This window comes from Rattus rattus, chromosome 14, assembly GCF_011064425.1.
Source record: "Rattus rattus isolate New Zealand chromosome 14, Rrattus_CSIRO_v1, whole genome shotgun sequence".
Lineage (NCBI taxonomy): Eukaryota > Metazoa > Chordata > Mammalia > Rodentia > Muridae > Rattus > Rattus rattus.
In genome coordinates this window covers 69348989-69359121 of record NC_046167.1, presented here as the reverse complement: position 1 = coordinate 69359121, position 10133 = coordinate 69348989, and the positions used below count along the sequence as shown (strand labels likewise).

The following is a 10133-nucleotide window of genomic DNA, read 5'->3' as shown; positions in this document are numbered from 1 at the left end:
GCGGCACGACCGACATTTGCCAATGGTATGGAAGTGAAACACAGCCCTGAATATTTTTTACTCACAACCCAATTACATAAACTCCATCAGGCTGTGCACGGGCACTGAGATGTCCTTTTTATTTGATTCTCTGAATAAATTTTCAGGCGGTCTGCCTCGATCAAATCTGATCAGCATGACTCTGCATAGCTGTCTCGTCAGCGCACGGACGCAGCGGCGTCCCGAGAGCCGGCGCCGGAGCTTAAGTACACCTTTTATAAGCACCAAGACAAAGTTTTTCTGCCAACATACTGTGTTCCTTTTACCTCCTCTTTTATTCTCTCCCGGGGCATTCTTTCCCCAATATTTCACCTCCGAATTGGAGGGGACTGCTACTTGAGATCGATCAGTTTCCTTTTCTCGTTGCAACTTTTCACTACCCCCTGTTTCTGACCATCTTTTTCCTTCCCCCAACGCTCTCCGCTTTGTTGTTTTAACTGAGCAGTTCCCACGCGACCTCTGAAGCCGTTTGGCGGTAGCTAGAAACTCAAAGGTCAATAGAAAAAGCCCGAGGGTTGCCAGAGCAACCCCAGCGGCACCTGCCGCGTCCGGCAAGGGGCTGAGTTGGAGCGGATCAAGGCTAGCCATGGTCTCTCAGGGTCTTACCCCACCATAGCTTCTGAATTTCTCCCACGAAATGGAGGCTTCCCGTGGCACCCGGGGCGATGTTTTTTATCCAGGGTTTCTTGGCACCAGATGTCCCCACGACGCATTTCTGCCGGCAAGGAGCACACAGACATAGAAATTTTACTATGAGTGACTTTTTATTTCTGTCTATTTCTCTCATGGTGGAAGTCTCGCCATGCCGCCAGGCTGCCTATTTATCCCCTGCACGCACGCCCACACCTGATTGGTTGCTTACTCATGACCTCATCAGGTACGCCCCGGAAATGGGCAAAGACCTGGCAGGAAGGCACTCTTGCACATGCGCACACAGCCAATCTCCCGATAGGGAGCCGGCTTGCGCGGTAAAGGCTAGCGCCATCTTGACTGACCTGGCCTTCCACGTGGGGCTCAGTGGAAGCCAGCGCCATCTAGTGGTGGCGAATGTTATTGCGGCCCTCTACAAGTCAGTACTTTTAACCACTGACTCCAGCCCCGAGACTCTGTCGTAAAATATAAATAAATATAAGAGATGAAGGAAGAAGGAAGGAAAAAGGGAGGTAGATGGACAGAGAGAGGGAGGAAAAATCTACATTTCACACATTATATAACCATAATAGGCCCCAAATGTAAGTGAGAATGGAAACATGGGAGAAAGCATTTGAGTTTAGGCTTAAGAATTCTTAAACCTAGGCCTCAAAGCGTTACTTCATTGGAAGTTAATGTGTTTTGTTTGCAAAACAACCTGTTAAAGGACGAAAGAGAAGCCACAGACCTGAAGAACACATTTGCCAACCACTGATCGGGAAAAGCCGTTCTGTACCTGTAAGCTCGGTATAGCCAGCTGATGGGAAACGGACAACAAGCCTTCACTTTAACTGGTGGCCTTTGCAGATGGTGAGTGGGACAGATGTCCATCATTGATCACTGCCAGGGGGCAGTCATCAACCCAGAGAGCAGGTCCAGTGCAGTGGTGCTTGTGACCGAACACTGTTTTCTACAGACAATTAGCTTATTGGGGTACAGCCCATGCGGCACCTGTCCTCATAACTGAAGCCCACAGCCTATCTCAGGCTCACCTTGTGTTAGCTGATGTTTTGTTGCACACATAAAAGCCACAGTCTTACGACACCACCACAGGAGAGTGTCACTGCCTTAACTATCTCTTGGCCTACAGCGTTCATCCTTCTTTGGCAACCCTCAAATCCTTGTAAAACACTGACTTTTTTTAAAATAGTCTCTGTGGTTTTGCCTTTTCCGAAATGTCACGCAATGGAACTCAGAGGTACTTAACCTTTTCTGACTGGTTTGCCTCCCCCAACCCCTTACCTGAATACTTTGTTGCTTTTGCATTTGTTTTGTTTTGAGACAGATTCTATATAGCTCTGGCTGTCCTGGAATTCACTCTCTACACCCTGTTGGCCTCTAACTCCCGCAGCTCCCTCTGCCTCTAAGGCCGGGGCCACCACAGGGCTTAGCTTGTGTCTTTTTGTGGCTGGTTAGCTCATTTCCCTTCACCGCTGAGTAACTGGGCTGACACACCGGACTTTTTTCATTTTTACTCTCCTTCATCTAGTAATGGACATCTTGGTTGTTTTTCTGTGTGGATAAGGAAGCAAGCTGCGGTGTGTGGATTTTTCTGGAGCCTTTCGATTCCTTTGTTTCATCACCAAGGAGTGGCTGGGAAAAGGATTTAATTTTCTGAGGAACTCCTGACGGTCTCCTCAGGTCGCCACACCTGCTCACATTCGCGCGAGCACTGAATGGGTCAGCGGCTATCTTTGCCAGGGTTTGGTGTCCTCCGTGTTTGGGACCTGGGCAATTTTACCAGGGCTTAACTGCCGTCTCGTAGCTGCTTCGTGCATTTCTCATACTGTGTGGTTTTTGCTCATCTGTTTGATTTCCCGACTCTGCGTCTTCTCTGGTGAGGTATTTGGTCAGATGGCCTGCTACTATAATCACGGTTTGTTTTAGTACGGAGACATTTGCCGAGTTCTTGTGTAGTTCAGATCCAAAGACTTTATGAGATGGTGCTTTGCAACCCCCCTGCCCTCCCCCAAATCTCGGCTCATCTTTCACTCTTTAATAGTTTCTTTCTCAGAGAAGAAGTCTTTATTTTTAAGAGATGCGTGTGCTTACGTGTGCATGGCGCACATGCGAAGGTCAGAGGGACCTAGGGTGTCCTAAGGGGTTGCCCACCTTCCATTTGATACAGGGTCTGCAACTTTGCCACATAAACAAGACTAACTGGCTCCCAGCTTCCAGGGACCTTCTTGTTTCCGTTCCCCATTTCATCATCTCCGAGATTACAGACACAGGTCCTGGAGGATCCAAACTCGAGTCCTCACACACACAAGGCTTTACCAGAGGAGCCGGCTCCTAGGCCCCAGAAGTCTTTAATGACACCCATTTACCAGTTTTTACGAATCGTATCTTAAAACTTATTACCAAGTGTAAGATCATTTAGATTTTTTTCCTGTGTTATCTTTTAGACATTTCTTTTAGTTTTGTGCTTTAATTTTTAAGTCTGTGATTCATTTTAATATTAACTGTACCTCAGTGTGGCACAAACTGCCCAGTGACCGTGTCCAGTCCTGTCTGGTGTGTCGCCCCTTTCTTTACTGTGTCGGCTTTGCTGCAGCTGGCCGTGTGTACGTGGATATCCTGACAGGCGCTCTCTCTGTACCTTCATTCAGTCATCCATTCCATGCTGTCTTCATTCCTGGAGCCTCACACGAAGGCTTGAAGCTGAGTCAGCACTCCGGCTTTGTCCCTAGTCAATTTCCTGTCGGCCACTCTGGTCTCCTTTGGTTTTTCCATATAAAATCTTTGAATCAGTTTGTAAATACTCATGAAGAAGTCGACTTCTGGAATCACACTGGATCTTCCAGATCAAGTTGGGAGGAATGTCTTGACCATGTTTTTTTTTTTTTTTCTTATTAATACAGTATTTATTTGTCTTCTCTCTGTCAAACCCTGAGCCAAGCACTTTCCCCAGACTTCTTGGGGAGGCACAGGAAAAGGAACACACGGGGCAGACGAGACACGGAAGAACCATGGGAGGTGGAGCTGGAGACAGCTGCTTCACATGGCGAAGAGGATGAGGAAGGCCACCGTTAGGCAAAAGGGCCCCATGGCCTCAGAGAGGGTGAAGCCCAGAATCGCATAGGAGAAGAGTTGCTGCTTCAGAGAAGAGTTCCTGGCATAGCCAATGATGAGACTCCCCAAAACAGTCCAATTCCTGCCCCAGAGCCGGCCACCCCAACTGTAGCAGCCCCAGGTCCAATGAACTTGGCAGCTGTGTCGATGTCCCTTGAAATGGCGCTGGTTTGGAGGCTGTGGGCTAGGGATAAGTGAGGTCAGAGGCCGCTGGACCGCCAAGCAGCTGGGGCCCTCATCTGTGGGCATCTGTGGTCGCTTCAACTCCACTGCGGAGAGCGGACGACTCAGCAGCTGAGAGGCGCTCCTGATCGGGGAGCGGGTAGAGACGAACTTGGAGCAGGCATACGTTTTTCAGGGGTGAGGGGCAAAGGCAGAAGAGCTGCTCCCAGGGTAGAGAAGACAGAGAGGGGGTGGGGTGTCTTAACCAGGTTAAGTCTTATCCATGGACGTGGACTGTCTTTCCTGTGATTTCCTTCAGCGGTTTTTCTCATTCAGATCTTGAATACATTTCTCTCAGTATCTCCCCGTGATGGGGTTGCCGTAATACAGAGGCTTCAGGAGGCAATAACGTTATGCAGTTTTGATTACCCCGATACGAGTTGAGTTACGTTGTCTTTTCTTTCTTCTTAAAAGGCCCCTAACACATTCCAAGCACGCTAACTCTAAAATATTAGGCCGTGGCTGTAGCTCAGTGGTAGAGTGCTTGCCCAACACACACGAGCCCTGGGTTCGATTCTCAGTACAAAAATAAAGAGGCGAGGCACTGGGAGGCGGCCCAGTAGTTAACGGCACTCACTGCTCTTGCAAAAGACATGGGTTTGGTTCCCAACACTTACACGGGGATAACTGCCCATTGTTCCCAGCTCCAGAGAGATCTGATGCCTCTGGCATCCACAGGCGTTTTCGTTCATGTGAGCGCGCGCACATGCGCGCGAGCGCGCACACACACATGCGCGCACTTAAAAATAAAACAATAAAAATTATGTTGTTTTAAAATATTTTAAAAAGAAAATTAGTAAACAAATTATAGACACGCAGGCAAGGCCGAAGGAAACAGAGACGGCTGTTGAAGTACTTGTTTTACACACGGAGAAACTGGGATTTATGAAGACAACAGTCAGCCACTTGTGATTGAAATAACTTTTCTTTCAGCAGAGCCATTGTAACTGTGTTACCCTCAGGCCTTCCAGGGTGTTTTCCTCTGGAAGGAAAAGTCCTACTGATCAAGTCTGGCGTTCAACTCCTCTTCAAAGCGGGCAGGAGGTGATCGTGCTTTTAAAATCACAGCAAATGCGTGAAGGTCAAGGTTCTCCTCGTGTTTTCAAATGAGTCACGGCCTGAAAGGAAAGCACCTCTGACTCCTGTGGATAACGCAAGACACACGGTGATCCCCCTTCTCCCCGTTATGTAGAGAAAACACGTAGCCACCTGTCTGGGAATAAATTAACTGGGAGTCAGAAGGACAGGTGTCACATCTGCCAGCGTCGTCCCTGAGCGGAGGGGCACTGTGGTGGGGGAGGACGGGGAAGCCCATCTTTGGTGAGTGAGCGAGTGCAGACCAGGGTTAGAGCCTCAACTGCTGCTGCTGGAAACAGTCCTGGTTTCTCCCTGAGACACAGCAGCACGAAAATAGATTCTCCGGCCGCTGAGCACTTGCTGGTGAGGACGCCGTGGAAGAGCTGTGTTCCCTGTATTTCTGGAACAACCGTCTTCTGGGTGTGCACAGCAGTCACAGAATTACTCTCAAAACCCTTGTACTTTTTTCATAATTCTCTCCTAGCTACAAGCTAACTCACAGAGGGATTCAGTTTTACACACCCTGAGCCAGGCATGGAGTCTAAGCTCTTGGGAGGTAATTGACCCTCTTGAGAGGAAGACGAAGGAGGCTCAGACATTCAAAACTTTCCCCTGCTACACAGAGGGCCCGAGGAAGGCCTGAGCTACAAAGCAGGACGGAGGAGACGCCTCAGTGGATAAAGACACTTGCTGCTAAGACTGAGGCACTGAGTTTATTCTAGGGACACCCAGGACGGAGGGATGAGCCGCTTCCACTTGTCCTCGGACCACCATGCTAATGCCACTGCACACGCGCGTGCGCACACACACACACACACACACACACACACACAAATCTAAAGGGAAACAAGAACAGCTATTTAGATCCTGCATATCTTAGCATTTTTATGCTGACTCAGCCTCCTGAGGCAGGACAGACGATGGACAATCAAGGGGCACAGGAAGGGAAGGAGAGGCCTCGCCCTCAGATCTGCATTGTGCTTGCTTCCGGCAAGAGTCAAGACCTTCCAACTCATTTAAGCAGCCGGGCTTGGTGGGTTGCACACACCTTTAATCCCAGCCCTTGGGCAGAGGCAGATGGACCTCTGTGACAAGTTCTAGGATAGCCAAGCCTATATGAGACCTTGTCTCAACAAACCACTGAAATTGCCTGCACAGGTAAAGTGTTTCCCTAAAGACCCTCAAGCCAGGCTGTGGAGAGGAAGTCGGTTGTCTGTGGAGAGGAAGTCGGTTGTCTGTAGAGAGGAAGTCAGTTGTCTGTAGAGAGGAAGTCGGTTGTCTGTCTGTGGAGAGGGTCAGTTGTCTGTGGAGAGGAAGTCAGTGGTCTGTGGAGAGGAAGTCAGTTGTCTGTGGAGAGGAAGTCAGTTGTCTGTGGAGAGGAAGTCAGTTGTCTGTGGAGAGGAAGTCAGTGGTCTGTGGAGAGGAAGTCAGTGGTCTGTGGAGAGGAAGTCAGTGGTCTGTGGAGAGGAAGTCAGTTGTCTGTGGAGAGGAAGTCAGTTGTCTGTGGAGAGGAAGTCAGTGGTCTGTGGAGAGGAAGTCAGGGGTCTGTGGAGAGGAAGTCAGGGGTCTGTGGAGAGGAAGTCAGTTGTCTGTGGAGAGGATGTCAGGGGTCTGTGGAGAGGAAGTCAGGGGTCTGTGGAGAGGAAGTCAGTGGTCTGTGGAGAGGAAGTCAGTTGTCTGTGGAGAGGATGTCAGTTGTCTGTGGAGAGGAAGCCGGTTGTCTGTGGACAGGAAGCCGGTTGTCTGTGGAGAGGAAGTCAGTTGTACCTGCTCAGGGCTGGAGCATTTTTAACTTTCTGTGTCTCCACCCCACGATCCTCCTCTTATCCCTAACTCTGAATGCATACCCCATACACTGGAAAAAATATTCCATTTTTTCTTTCATTGGAAATAGGTTTTTTTCTTCATCTAATGTATCCTGATTACAGTCTCCCCTCTGTCTACTCCTCCCAGTTCCTCCTCACCTCACCTTCTGTCTGGATCCATTCCCTTCTTGTCTCTCATTAGAAAATAAACAGGCTTCTAAGGGATTAAATAAAGTAAATTGTAAAACAGAACAAAAACCAATACACCAGAATAAGACAAAGCAAACAGACAGAAGGAAAAGAACCCAAGGAAAGGCACAAGAAACAGCCACCGGTTCCCATACGCAGGGATCCCATCCGAAGAGTAAACCGGAAGCCACAGTAAGTATGCAAAGGTGACAACGGAGTTATGTTTGCTTCTCCTTGCTCCGACTTATCCTTCCAGATTATAATTATATTTAAACATTAATTCCTATTTGTAAATAAAATTAATGCGTGATATTTTGCACGGGAAGTTCCAACGTGCACTAAAATTAGATGTGGCAGTCTCGTACCTGAAAGACATTATGGAAATGATAGAGGGGTTAACACATCGGAAATACGAAGAGTGCTTACTGGCGCTTGAAATAAAATGCATTCCTATCACCAAAAGGACGAAAGGGAAACCTGATTTTTCTACCGCAGCTTTTTCTCACAAGCCTGACTGTTTAAAGACTCGAATCAAGTCTGCTCTCCTTCCGACATCTCCGTGTTCTGCCTCAGATTACTTCTTTCCGACAAGCACCGAGGCTTCATACTGTTCTCTCATGAGTGTGAGTCTGAATTGAACCTTGTCCACAGCGATGGTTCAGCAGTTAAGAGAACTTCCTGCTCTTGCAGAAGATCTGGGTTCGGTTCCCAGCACCCACATGGTGACTCATGATTGTTTGTACTTCCTGTTTCAGAGGACTTGGTGACTCCTCTGACCTCTGAGGGCTCCTGCATGTGCTGTGCTGTGTGAGCATATATAAGAGGGCACATACACACAAAATTAAATATATATAATTATATATATAATATAAAAGGATAAAGGCAGGAGGAAGGGATTCCTTGCACCCTTGCACACCTCTAGCTCCTGGTTGCTTTCTGGCCAGCTCCAGCCTCTTGAGAGCAACATTTCAACGGTTTCCTCAGCTCTTGAAGGCTGTAGTTAAAGTGGCTCGGTTTCCTATGTATTCACCCTTTCACTCCAGGAGAAAGGTACACCTAATAAACACTTACTAGCTTCTTACAGTCTTCTATGGTATTTCTCAGTTAGTGTAAGCATTTGCAATCCAAAGGCATTTAAGGTTATAGGAACAGAGACAGAGAAATATCATAAACACTGCTGCTTCACTCAGTAGAATGCAGACGGGTGTCTAAGGGAACCTGAGGTCACTGGAGATAAGGTTAAACCTCTGCCTTTCATTTTCTAGCCTTGTTCCCTCCTTCTGTCCCTAGAACCAGCCACTCTTTGAATTTGGCCTGTTTCCATTGCTTAAAAAATATTGTTTGCATGGTTTAAAATTTATACAGGGTAACTTCAATTAAAAGTTAAGTTTAAAATCTACACAAGTAGTAATGCAGCTTTCGTTTCATGTTGTATTCTCTGTCTCTGTCTGTGTGTCTCTGTCTCTTTCTGTATGTTTCTGTGTCTCTATCTCTGTGTCTCTGTCTCTGTGTCTCTGTCTCTGTCTCTCTGTCTCTGTCTCTGTCTCTCTCTGTCTCTCTGTCTCTCTCTCTCTCTCTCTCTCTCTCTCTCTCTCTGCACCATTCCATGCACAGAGATTTGTATGCAAAAACTGTGCTCTCACCACACCTGTATCTCAGTGACTACTGTTGCAGTACAAATATCCTCTCAACGAAGGCATTGGAGGCTGGCTTACTGAGGCTCTAACTCAGTGCCAGCAGCCGGTCTTCAAATGTGTAGGGGTAATTCCAGCCTTGTAAAGTATCCACCTGCACACATCTGCATCTATTGGCTTGGCTGTGTGTGATGATCTAAATGTGAAACGTCCGTCATAGGCACGCTCATGTGTTTGAACACTCGGTCAGCCCCAGCCAGTGGTGCTGTTTGGAAGGCTGTGAAGTGTTTAGGTGCCTGTCCTTGCTGAGGGAGTGGGTCGGGAGACAGGTTGATAGGTTTCATAGCCTGGCCTTACTTACTGTCCATTCTGCTTCCTGACTGTGTGACCAACAGTGTGACCACCTCCTAAGATCCTGCTGCCATCCCTTCCCCACAGTGATGGATAGAGTCCCTTCCTGTATTGCCTGTTTGTTGAGACAAGGTCTCTCCTCATATCCCTGACTGTGCTGGAACTCACTATTCAGATCAGGTGGGCTCAAACTCACCAAGATCTGCCTCGCCTCCCCTCCCGAGTGCTGGGATTTAAGGACGTATCACCATTGCTGGTTGAAGTACCCTCTTAAGCTATGAATCAAATGTCCTCTGTTTCGTTGATTTTTGTTGGTTACAGCAATGAGAAAATTACTAATACACCGTCTAAAAATTACTAATACTTCATCTAAAACATTCAACATTTACAAACACTCCAGGGCATACAAGATGTCACCGTAAATTAAAAATTCTGTCCTTGAGAAAATATATTTTAAAGATTTGTTTTGTTTTATGTATATGGATGTTTTGTACGTGTGCGTGCACCACGTGTACACTGCTGGATCACTGTGTTCTGGGGTTGTGAGCCACCATTTGGGGGTTGGGAATCGAACCTGGTCCTCTGCAAAAGCAACAAATGCTCTTAACCACTGAGCTATTTCTCCAGCCCTAATGAAAAATGATTAAAGATTATTTACTGGGGTTGGGGATTTAGCTCAGTGGTAGAGCGCTTGCCTAAGAAGCATAAGGCCCGGGGTTCGGCCCCAGCTCAAAAAAAAAGAACCAAAAAAAAAAAAAGATTATTTACTTTTATTTTATATGTTTAAGTATTTGCCTGCATGATTGTATGTGTATCACACGCGTGCAGTGCCCATGGAGGTCAGAAGAGAGCATTGGATCCCCTGGAACTGGAGTTACAGACAGTAGTTGTGAACTTTCATGTGGGTGGTGAGAACCAAACCAAGTCTTCTGCAGGAGAACGCTCATAATCACTGAGCAGACTCTTCAGACCTGGGGAGATGATTTGAAAACACAAAAGGAATTTGAATCTAAGAAATCACAGTCGGGAGGCTGGAGAGGTGGCTCAGTGGTTA

At 47.5% G+C, this 10133-nt stretch overlaps 1 pseudogene; it reads right to left on the bottom strand.

Annotated features, from left to right (window-relative positions):
* Positions 1 to 3562: 3562 nt before the first annotated feature.
* On the bottom strand, positions 3563 to 4155 carry LOC116883252 (annotated as a pseudogene).
* Positions 4156 to 10133: the final 5978 nt, after the last annotated feature.